The following is a 12,334-nucleotide window of genomic DNA, read 5'->3' on the forward strand; positions in this document are numbered from 1 at the left end:
ATTGCGGCGAAGCCGCCATGACGGATGCTAGTGGGATGGTCCCTTCGATCAAAAGTGATCGGGCAGGAGGACCATGGGTTGAACTTTGGGGCGACTGGCTCCATCGTGTATACGTCCCGTAGCGCACGCTTCCGCTCCCGCTTGGGAATGTGGGTTGCGTATATCATGTTCACCGTTCGCACTTGTGGGGGAAAGCCCTTCTGTCCATTGTTGTTCGGCGGCTTGGGCTCCTCGTCGTCGCTGTGCAGCCCCTTGTCTCTGTTTTCGGCCCTTAACTTGCCTGCCTACTTGAACACCCAACAATCCCTGTTAGTGTGATTGGCTGGCCTTTCGGGGGTGCCATGTATCTGGCACAAGCGATCGAGTATTCGGTCCAAACTGGACAGGCCCTGAGTATTCTTTTTGAATGGCTTTTTCCGCTGACCAGATTTATAGCTTTGAATCCGGCATTGACTGCCGTGTCTTCATTGCTGTCGCTGCTAACGCGGCGTTTTTGCTTATTCCGACGTGTCCTGCCACTTTTGTCCTTGGTATCCGAATTACCAGGGTTCTTTGATAAGTTGTTACTGCGAGCTAGCCAGCTGTCTTCTCCCGCGCAAAAGCGGGTCATGAGTGTCGTGAGGGCTGCCATGGATTTCGGCTTTTCCTGTCCCAGGTGCCGGGCAAGCCACTCGTCGCGGATGTTATGCTTGAAGGCTGCTAGGGCCTCTGCGTCCGGACAGTCGACTGTCTGGTTTTTCTTTGTTAGGAACCGTGTCCAGAATTGTCTGGCCGATTCCTCTGGCTGCTGAATTATGTGGCTTAAGTCGTCGGCATCCGGTGGTCGCACGTAAGTGCCCTGGAAGTTGTCGAGGAATGCGGCTTCCAGGTCCTCCCAAGAACTGATTGAGTCTGCTGGAAAGCTGTTAAGCCAATGTCGGGCCGGTCCTTTAAGTTTGAGCGGGAGGTATTTGATGGCGTGTAGATCATCGCCGCGTGCCATGTGGATGTGAAGGAGATAATCCTTGATCCATACCGCCAGATCTGTTGTGCCATCGTATGATTCGATGTTTACGGGTTTGAAACCCTCTGGGATTTTATGATCCATTACTTCATTCGTGAAGCATAGCGGGTGTGCGGCGCCTCTGTACTAGGCTATATCACGACGCAGCTCGGAAGAGCTATGTCTGTTGTGTTCGGCCCGGCCGGATTTGTTGTATCCGGAGTGAAGATCATTGTTACATGCCGTAGGGCGCCTGCGCGATCCGTAGATCGATCTTGTTTGTCTTGCCTTATCCTCCAGTATGTCTCGCAGGTCTGGCGCATTTTCCCGTGCTTTAGTTGAGCGGCATCGGGGCATGGCTTGGGTGGAGGGCCGAGAGGCCTCTCTGTCGCGGCCGCGAGGTGGCCGGTCTTCCATGTCATGCACTGGTGATGTAGGTGCTTCCTCCTCTGACCGGGGTAGCGGCCTGCGCTTCGGGTAACTCTTGGAGGGGCGTTCGAGTTCATACTCTTCGGCCGTAAGGACTTCAGTCCATCTGTCAGCTAGCAAATCTTGGGCAGCTCTAAGTTGTTGCTGCTTTTTCTTGAGGCTGCTTGCTGTGGCTAAAAGCCTGCGTTTAAAACGCTCTTGTTTGGCGGGGTCTGATGGTATGACGAATTCGTCGTCATCGAGGCTTGCCTCGTCTTCGGAGGGAGGCGTATAGTTATCATCCTCGACCTCTCAGTCTGCCGCTCTCTCATGAGGGCTGGCTTCTCCATCTTCCTATGCCGAATCTTGCTGAGGTGGGTGTTCTTCGGCGCTATCCGGGGTAGTATTATCTCCCGTGCCGGAATCACCGTTTTTGCTTTGGCGGGATTTAGAGCGGCGCCGCTGACGCCGGCGCTTTGGCTGTTTCTTGGGGGCGTCATCCCCCACTGTTCCATCGCCATCTCCATCTTTTGGAGTATCCACCATATATATGTCATATGACGAGGTGGCCTTCCAGCGCCCTACAGGTGCTGGTTCCTGTTCGTCTCCTACATCGTCGTCCATGCCGTCGATGTCTTCGGAGCCGAAGTCAAGCATGTCGGTTAGATCGTCGACAGTGGCTACAAAGTGGGTGGTGGGTGGGCTTTGAATTTCCTCATCGTCCGTATCCCACCCTCGCTAACCGTAGTCCGGCCAGGGCTCTCCTGATAAAGAGAGAGACTTAAGAGAATTCAGGATGTCGCCAAAAGGCGAATGCTGAAAGATGTCTGCGGCGGTGAACTCCATTATCAGCGCCCAATCGGATTCGATTGGCAGGGGCGCGGGGGGTTCAGAGTCCGGGGAGGACTCCGGATCCTCGGAGTCACGGGTCATGCAGAGTGCGGGGCTAGCATTCGACTCGATCGCTTTTGGGATCGCAGCCCCCGAGGTGACGTCCAACCGCTCATCCTCGATTGGCGCAATAGGCTTCGAGTTAGGGGTCGGAACCGATGCGTGTGCGGCCTCCAGGACACTGTCCGGGGGCAGAGCTAGATCATGGCCCTCGAGATAGTGCGGCGCGCTTGGCCGTGGCTCGAGCCCGTCGAAGATCAAGTCTCCACGGATGTCAGCCGTGTAGTTTAAGCTTCCAAACCTGACTTGATGGCCAGGGGCGTAGCTTTCAATCTGCTCCAGATAGCCGAGCGAATTGGCCCGCAGAGCGAAGCCGCGGAAGACGAAGATCTGTCCAGGGAGAAAAGTCTCACCCTGGACCGCATCGTTGTTGATGATCAAAGGAGCCATCGGGCCTAAAGGCGACGACACAGAGGAACTCTCAATGAAAGCACCAATGTCGGTGTCAAAACCGGCGGATCTCGGGTAGTGGGTCCCGAACTGTGCGTCTAGGCCGGATGGTAACAGGAGGCAGGGAACACGATGTTTTACCCAGGTTCGGGCCCTCTTGATGGAGGTAAAACCCTACGTCCTGCTTGATTAATATTAATGATATGGGTAGTACAAGAGTAGATCTACCACGAGATCAAGGAGGCTAAACCCTAGAAGCTAGCCTATGGTATGATTGTTGTATATGGAGTTGATTGCCTACGGACTACAACCCTCCGGTTTATATAGACACCGGATAGGGTTAGGGTTACATAGAGTCGGTTACAATGGTAGGAGATCTTGAATATCCGCATCGCCAAGCTTGCCTTCCACACCAAGGAAAGTCCCATCCGGACACGGGACGAAGTCTTCAATCTTGTATCTTCATAGTCCAGGAGTCCGGCTGAAGGTATAGTCCGGCTACCCGAACACCCCCTAATCCAGGACTCCCTCAGCCATCATCATCTTGTGCTTGTGATCTCCATCTCCGAAGCACCGTCATGATCACCATCATCACCGGCGCGACACCTTGATCTCCATCGTAGCATCGTTGTCGTCTCGCCAACTATTGCTTCTACGACTACCACTATCGCTTAGTGATAAAGTAAAGCAATTATAGGGCGATTGCATTGCATACAATAAAGAGACAACCATATGGCTCCTGCCAGTTGCCGATAACTCTGTTACAAAACATGATCATCTCATACAATAAATATAGCATCATGTCTTGACCATATCACATCACAACATGCCCTGCAAAAACAAGTTAGACGTCCTCTACTTTGTTGTTGCAAGTTTTACGTGGCTGCTACGGGCTGAGCAAGAACCGTTCTTACCTACACATCAAAACCACAACGATAGTTTGTCAAGTTAGTGTTGTTTTAACCTTCTCAAGGACCGGGCGTAGCCACACCCGGTTCAACTAAAGTTGGAGAAACTGACACCCGCCAGCCACCTGTGTGCAAAGCACGTCGGTAGAACCAGTCTCGCGTAAGCGTATGCATAATGTCGGTCCAGGCCGCTTCATCCAACAATACCGCCGAACCAATGTATGATATGCTGGTAAGCAGTATGACTTGTATCGCCCACAACTTACTTGTATTCTACTCGTGCATATAACATCTACGCAAAAACCTGGCTCGGATGCCACTGTTGGGGAAGTAGTAATTTCAAAAAAATTCCTACGCACACACAGGATCATGGTGATGCATAGCTACGAGAGGGGAGAGTGTGTCCACGTACCCTCGTAGACCGAATGCGGAAGCGTTAGCACAACGCGGTTGATGTAGTCGTACGTCTTCACGATCCGACCGATCCAAGTACCGAACGCATGACACCTCCGAGTTATGCACACGTTTAACTCGATGACGTCCCGCGAGCTCCGATCCAGCAAAGCTTCACAGGAGAGTTTCGTTAGCACGACGACGTGGTGACGGTGATGATGATGCTACTGACGCAGGGCTTCGCCTAAGCACCGCTACGATATGATCGAGGTGGATTATGGTGGAGGGGGCACCGCACACGGCTAAGAGATAAATGATCAATTGTTGTGTCTCCAAGGGGTGCCCCTCTCCCCGTATATAAAGGAGTGGAGGAGGGAGAGGGCCGACCCTCTCTATGGCATGCCCTAGGGGAGTCCTACTACCACCGGGAGTAGGATTCCCCCTTTCCTAGTAGAACTAGGAGCCCTTCCAAGTACTAGGAGTAGGAGAGAAGGAAAGGGAAAAGAGAAGAGAAGGAAGGAGGGGGCGCCGCCCCTCCCCCTAGTCCAATTCGGATTAGGCCTAGGGGGCGCATGAAGGAAATATGCCCTAGAGGCAATAATAAAGTTATTATTTATTTCCTTATATCATGATAAATATTTATTATTCATGCTAGAATTGTATTAACCGGAAACATAATACTTGTGTGAATACATAGACAAACAGAATGTCACTAGTATACCTCTACTCGAATAGCTCGTTGATCAAAGATGGTTATGTTTCCTAGCCATTGACATGAGTTGTCATTTGATTAATGGGATCACATCATTAGGAGAATGATGTGATTGACTTGACCCATTCCGTTAGCATAGCACCCGATCGTTTAGTATGTTGCTATTACTTTCTTCATGACTTATACATGTTCCTATGACTATGAGATTATGCAACTCCCGTTTACCGGAGGAAGACTTTGTGTGCTATCAAATGTCAAAACGTAACTGGGTGATTATAAAGGTGCTCTACAGGTGTCTCCGAAGGTACTTGTTGGGTTGGCGTATTTCGAGATTAGGATTTGTCACTCCGATTGTCGGAGAGGTATCTCTGGGCCCACTCGGTAATGCACATCACTTAAGCCTTGCAAGCATTGCAACTAATGAGTTAGTTGCGGGATGATGTATTACGGAATGAGTAAAGAGACTTGCTGGTAACGAGATTGAACTAGGTATTGAGATACCGATGATCGAATCTCGGGCAAGTAACATACCGATGACAAAGGGAACAACATATGTTGTTATGCGGTCTGACTGATAAAGATCTTCGTAGAATATGTGGGAGCCAATATGAGCATCGAGGTTCTGCTATTGGTTATTGACCGGAGACGTGTCTCGGTCATGTCTACATAGTTCTCGAACCCGTAGGGTCCGCACGCTTATCGTTTCGATGACAGTTATATTATGAGTTTATATGTTTTGATGTACCGAAGGTTGTTCGGAGTCCTGGATATGATCACGGACATGACGAGGAGTCTCGAAATGGTCGAGACATGAAGATTGATATATTGGAAGCATATATTTGGATATCAGAAGTGTTTCGGGTGAAATCGGGATTTTACCGGAGTACCGGAGGGGTTACCAGAACTCGCCGGGGGTTAATGGGCCATAGTGGGCCTTAGTGGAGAAGAGGAGAGGCGGCCACGGCAAGGGCCGTGCGCCCCTCCCCCCTAGTCCGAATAGGACAAGGAGAGGGGGGCAGTGCCCCCCTTTCCTTCTTATCCTCCACCTCTTTCCCCCTCTTCTCCTAATCCAACAAGGAAAAGGGAGGGAGTCCTACTCCCGGTGGGAGTAGGACTCCTCCTAGTGCGCCCCTCCTGGCCGGCCGCACCTCCCCCTTGCTCCTTTATATACGGGGGCAGGGGGCACCCTAGAGACACAACAATTGATCATTTGATCTTTTAGCCGTGTGCGGTGCCCCCCTCCACCATAGTCCACCTCGATAATACTGTAGCGGTGCTTAGGCTAAGCCCTGCGTCGGTAGAACATCATCATCGTCACCACGCCGTCGTGCTGACGAAACTCTCCCTCAACACTCGGCTGGATCGGAGTTCGAGGGACGTCATCGGGCTGAACGTGTGCTGAACTCGGAGGTGCCGTGTGTTCGGTACTTGATCGGTCGGACCGTGAAGACGTACGACTACATCAACCGCATTGTGCTAACGCTTCCGCTTTCGGTCTACGAGGGTACGTGGACAATACTCTCCCCTCTCGTTGCTATGCATCACCATGATCTTGTGTGCGTAGGATTTTTTTAAAAATTACTACGTTCCCCAACAGTGGCATCCGAGCCAGGCTTTATGCGTTGATGTTATATGCACGAGTAGAACACAAGTGAGTTGTGGGCGATATAAGTCATACTTCTTACCAGCATGTCATACTTTGGTTCGACGGTATTGTTGGATGAAGCAGCCCGGACTGACATTACACGTACGCTTACACGAGACTGGTTCTACCGACGTGCTTTGCACACAGGTGGCTGGCGGGTGTCAGTTTCTCCAACTTTAGTTGAACCGAGTGTGGCTACGCTCGGTCCTTGCGAAGGTTAAAACAGCATCAACTTGACAAACTACCGTTGTGGTTTTTATGCGTAGGTAAGAACGGTTCTTGCTAAAGCCCGTAGCAGCCACGTAAAACTTGCAACAACAAAGTAGAGGACGTCTAACTTGTTTTTGCAGGGCATGTTGTGATGTGATATGGTCAAGACATGATGCTAAATTCTATTGTATGAGATGATCATGTTTTGTAACCAAGTTATCGGCAACTGGCAGGAGCCATATGGTTGTCGCTTTATTGTATGCAATGCAATCGCCCTGTAATGCTTTACCTTATCACTAAGCGGTAGCGATAGTCGTAGAAGCATAAGATTGGCGAGACGACAATGATGCTACGATGGAGATCAAGGTGTCGCGCTGGTGACGATGGTGATCATGACGGTGCTTCGGAGATGGAGATCACAAGCACAAGATGATGATGGCCATATCATATCACTTATATTGATTGCATGTGATATTTATCTTTTATGCATCTTATCTTGCTTTGTTTGACGGTAGCATTATAAGATGATCTCTCACTAAATTTCAAGATAAAAGTGTTCTCCCTGAGTATGCACCGTTGCCAAAGTTCGCCGTGCCCAGACACCACGTGATGATCGGGTGTGATAAGCTCTACGTCCATCTACAACGGGTGCAAGCCAGTTTTGCACACGCAGAATACTCAGGTTAAACTTGACGAGCCTAGCATATGCAGATATGGCCTCGGAACACTGAGACCGAAAGGTTGAGCATGAATCATATAGTAGATATGATCAACATAGTGATGTTCACCATTGAAAACTACTCCATTTCACGTTATGATCGGTTATGGTTTAGTTGATTTGGATCACGTGATCACTTAGAGGATTAGAGGGATGTCTATCTAAGTGGGAATTCTTAAGTAATATGATTAATTGAACTTCAATTTATCATGAACTTAGTACCTGATAGTATCTTGCTTGTCTATGTTAATTGTAGATAGATGGCCCGTGCTGTTGTTCCGTTGAATTTTAATGCGTTACTTGAGAAATCAAAGTTGAAAGATGATGGTAGCAATTACACGGACTGGGTCCGTAACTTGAGGATTATCCTCATTGCTGCACAGAAGAATTATGTCCTAGAAGCACCGCTGGGTGCCAAGCCTGCTGCAGATGCAACTGACGACGTTAAGAACGTCTGTCAAAGCAAAGCTGATGACTACTCGATAGTTCAGTGTGTCTCCAATAAGTTGTACAGCTGCAAGATGGAGGAGAATAGTTCTGTCAGTGAGCATATACTCAGAATGTCTAGGGTATAACAATCACTTGATTCAACTGGGAGTTAATCTTCCGGATGATAGCGTCATTGACAAAATTCTTCAATCACTGCCACCAAGCTACACGAGCTTCGTGATGAACTATAACATGCAAGGGATGGATAAGACGATTCCCGAGCTCTTCACAATGCTAAAGGCTGTGGAGGTAGAAATCAAGAAGGAGCATCAAGTGTTGATGGTCAATAAGACCACCAGTTTCAAGAAAAAGGGCAAAGGGAAGAACAAATGGAACTTCAAGAAGAACAGCAAGCAAGTTGCTGCTCAAGAGAAGAAACCCAAGTCTGGACCTAAGCCTGAAACTGAGTGCTTCTACTGCAAGCAGACTGGTCACTGGAAGCGGAACTGCCCCAAGTATTTGGCGGATAAGAAGGATGGCAAGGTGAACAAAGGTATGTGTGATATACATGTTATTGATGTGTACCTTACCAGAGCTCGTAGTAGCACCTGGGTATTTGATACTGGTTCTGTTGCTAATATTTGCAACTCAAAACAGGGACTACAGATTAAGCGAACACTAGCCAAGGACGAGGTGACGATGTGCGTGGGAAATGGTTCCAAAGTCGATGTGATCGCCGTCAGCACGCTACCTCTACATCTACCTTCGAGATTAGTATTAGACCTAAATAATTGTTATTTGGTGCCAGCGTTGAGCATGAACATTATATCTGGATCTTGTTTGATGCGAGACAATTATTCATTTAAATCAAAGAATAATGGTTGTTCTATTTATATGAGTAATATCTTTTATGGTCATGCACCCTTGAAGAGTGGTCTATTTTTGATGAATCTCGATAGTAGTGATACACATATTCATAATGTTGAAGCCAAAAGATGCAAAGTTGATAATGGTAGTGCAACTTATTTGTGGCACTGCCGTTTAGGTCATATCGGTGTGAAACGCACGAAGAAACTCCATACTGATGGACTTTTGGAACCACTTGATTATGTATCACTTGGTACTTGCGAACCGTGCCTCATGAGCAAGATGACTAAAATGCCGTTCTCCGGAACTATGGAGAGAGCAACAGATTTGTTGGAAATCATACATACAGATGTATGTGGTCCGATGAATATTGAGGCTCGTGGCGGATATCGTTATTTTCTCACCTTCACAGATGATTTGAGCAGATATGGGTATATCTACTTAATGAAACATAAGTCTGAGACATCTGAAAAGTTCAAAGAATTTCAGAGTGAAGTTGAAAATCATCGTAACAAGAAAATAAAGTTTCTACGATTAGATCATGAAGGAGAATATTTGAGTTACGAGTTTGGTCTACATTTGAAACAATGCGGAATAGTTTCTCAACTCACGCCACCCGAAACACCACAGCGTAATGGTGTGTCCGAACGTCGTAATCGTACTTTACTAGATATGGTGCGATCTATGATGTCTCTTACTGATTTACCACTATCGTTTTGGGGATACGCTCTAGAGACGGCCGCATTCACGTTAAATAGGGCACCATCAAAATCCGTTGAGACGACGCCTTATGAACTGTGGTTTGGCAAGAAACCAAAGTTGTATTTCTGAAAGTTTGGGGCTGCGATGCTTATGTGAAAAAGCTTCAACCTGATAAGCTCGAACCCAAATCGGAGAAATGTGTCTTCATAGGATACCCAAAGGAGACTGTTGGATACACCTTCTATCACAGATCCGAAGGCAAAACTTTTGTTGCTAAGTTCGGAAACTTTCTAGAGAAGGAGTTTCTCTCGAAAGAAGTGAGTGGGAGGAAAGTAGAACTTGACAAGGTAACTGTACCTGCTCCCTTATTGGAAAGTAGTGCATCACAGAAAACTGTTTCTATGACACCTACACCAGTTAGTGAGGAAGCTAATGATGATGATCATGAAACTTCAGAACAAGATACTACTGAACCTCGTAGATCAACCAGAGTAAGATCCGCGCCAGAGTGGTACGGTAATCCTATTCTGCAAGTCATGCTACTAGATCATGATGAACCTACGAACTATGAAGAAGCGTGGGTTAGCCCAGATTCCGCAAAATGGCTTGAAGCCATGAAATCTGAGATGGGATCCATGTATGAGAACAAAGTATGGACTTTGGTTAACTTGCCCGATGATCGGCAAGCAATTGAGAATAAATGGATCTTCAAGAAGAAGACTGACGCTGACGGTAATATTACTATCTACAAAGCTCGACTTGTCGCAAAAGGTTTTCGACAAGTTCAAGGGATTGACTACGATGAGACCTTCTCACCCGTAGCGATGCTTAAGTCTGTCCGAATCATGTTAGCAATTGCCGCATTTTATGATTATGAAATTTGGCAGATGGATGTCAAAACTGCATTCCTGAATGGATTTCTGGAAGAAGAGTTGTATATGATGCAACCAGAAGGTTTTGTCGATCCAAAGGGAGCTAGCAAAGTGTGCAAGCTCCAGCGATCCATTTATGGACTGGTGCAAGCCTCTTGGAGTTGGAATAAACGCTTTGATAGTGTGATCAAAGCATTTGGTTTTATACAGACTTTTGGAGAAGCCTGTATTTACAAGAAAGTGAGTGGGAGCTCTGTAGCATTTCTGATATTATATGTAGATGACATATTACTAATTGGAAATGATATAGAATTTCTGGATAGCATAAAGGGATACTTGAATAAGAGTTTTTCAATGAAAGACCTCGGTGAAGCTGCTTACATATTAGGCATTAAGATCTATAGAGATAGATCAAGACGCTTAATTGGACTTTCACAAAGCACATACCTTGACAAAGTTTTGAAGAAATTCAAAATGGATCAAGCAAAGAAAGGGTTCTTGCCTGTGTTACAAGGTGTGAAGTTGAGTAAGACTCAATGCCCGACCACTGCAGAAGATAGAGAGAAAATGAAAGATGTTCCCTATGCTTCAGCCATAGGCTCTATCATGTATGCAATGCTATGTACCAGACCTGATGTGTGCCTTGCTATAAGTCTAGCAGGGAGGTACCAAAGTAATCCAGGAGTGGATCACTGGACAGCGGTCAAGAACATCCTGAAATACCTGAAAAGGACTAAGGATATGTTTCTCATATATGGAGGTGACAAAGAGCTCATCGTGAAAGGTTACGTTTATGCAAGCTTTGACACTGATTCGGACGATTCTAAATCGCAAACCGGATACGTGTTTACATTAAACGGTGGAGCTGTCAGTTGGTGCAGTTCTAAACAAAGCATTGTAGCGGGATCTACATGTGAAGCGGAGTACATAGCTGCTTCGGAAGCAGCAAATGAAGGAGTCTGGATGAAGGAGTTCATATCCGATCTAGGTGTCATACCTAGTGCATCGGGTCCAATGAAAATCTTTTGTGACAATACTGGTGCAATTGCCTTGGCAAAAGAATCCAGATTTCACAAGAGAACCAAGCACATCAAGAGACGCTTCAATTCCATCCGGGATCTAGTCCAGGTGGGAGACATAGAGATTTGCAAGATACATACGGATCTGAATGTTGCAGACCCGTTGACTAAGCCTCTCCCACGAGCAAAACATGATCAGCACCAAGGCTCCATGGGTGTTAGAATCATTACTGTGTGATCTAGATTATTGACTCTAGTGCAAGTGGGAGACTGAAGGAAATATGCCCTAGAGGCAATAATAAAGTTACTATTTATTTCCTTATATCATGATAAATGTTTATTATTCATGCTAGAATTGTATTAACCGGAAACATAATACATGTGTGAATACATAGACAAACAGAGTGTCACTAGTATGCCTCTACTTGACTAGCTCGTTAATCAAAGATGGTTATGTTTCCTAACCATGAACAAGGAGTTGTTATTTGATTAACGAGATCACATCATTAGGTGAATGATCTGATTGACATGACCCATTCCATTAGCTTAGCACCCGATCATTTAGTATGTTGCTATTGCTTTCTTCATGACTTATACATGTTCCTATGACTATGAGATTATGCAACTCCCGTTTGCCAGAGGAACACTTTGTGTGCTACCAAACGTCACAACGTAACTGGGTGATTATAAAGGAGCTCTACAGGTGTCTCCAAAGGTACATGTTGGGTTGGCGTATTTCGAGATTAGGATTTGTCACTCCGATTGTCGGAGAGGTATCTCTGGGCCCTCTCGGTAATGCACATCACTTAAGCCTTGCAAGCATTGCAACTAATGAGTTAGTTGCGGGATGATGTATTACAGAACGAGTAAAGAGACTTGCCGGTAACGAGATTGAAACTAGGTATTGAGATACCGACGATCGAATCTCGGGCAAGTAACATACCGATGACAAAGGGAACGACGTATGTTGTTATGCGGTCTGACCGATAAAGATCTTCGTAGAATATGTAGGAGCCAATATGAGCATCCAGGTTCCGCTATTGGTTATTGACCGGAGACGTGTCTCGGTCATGTCTACATTGTTCTCGAACCCGTAGGGTCCGCACGCTTAAGGTTTCGATGACAGTT

Source organism: Triticum urartu, chromosome 7A (genome assembly GCF_056163025.1).
Source record: "Triticum urartu cultivar PI428250 chromosome 7A, HENAU_Tu73, whole genome shotgun sequence".
NCBI lineage: Eukaryota > Viridiplantae > Streptophyta > Magnoliopsida > Poales > Poaceae > Triticum > Triticum urartu.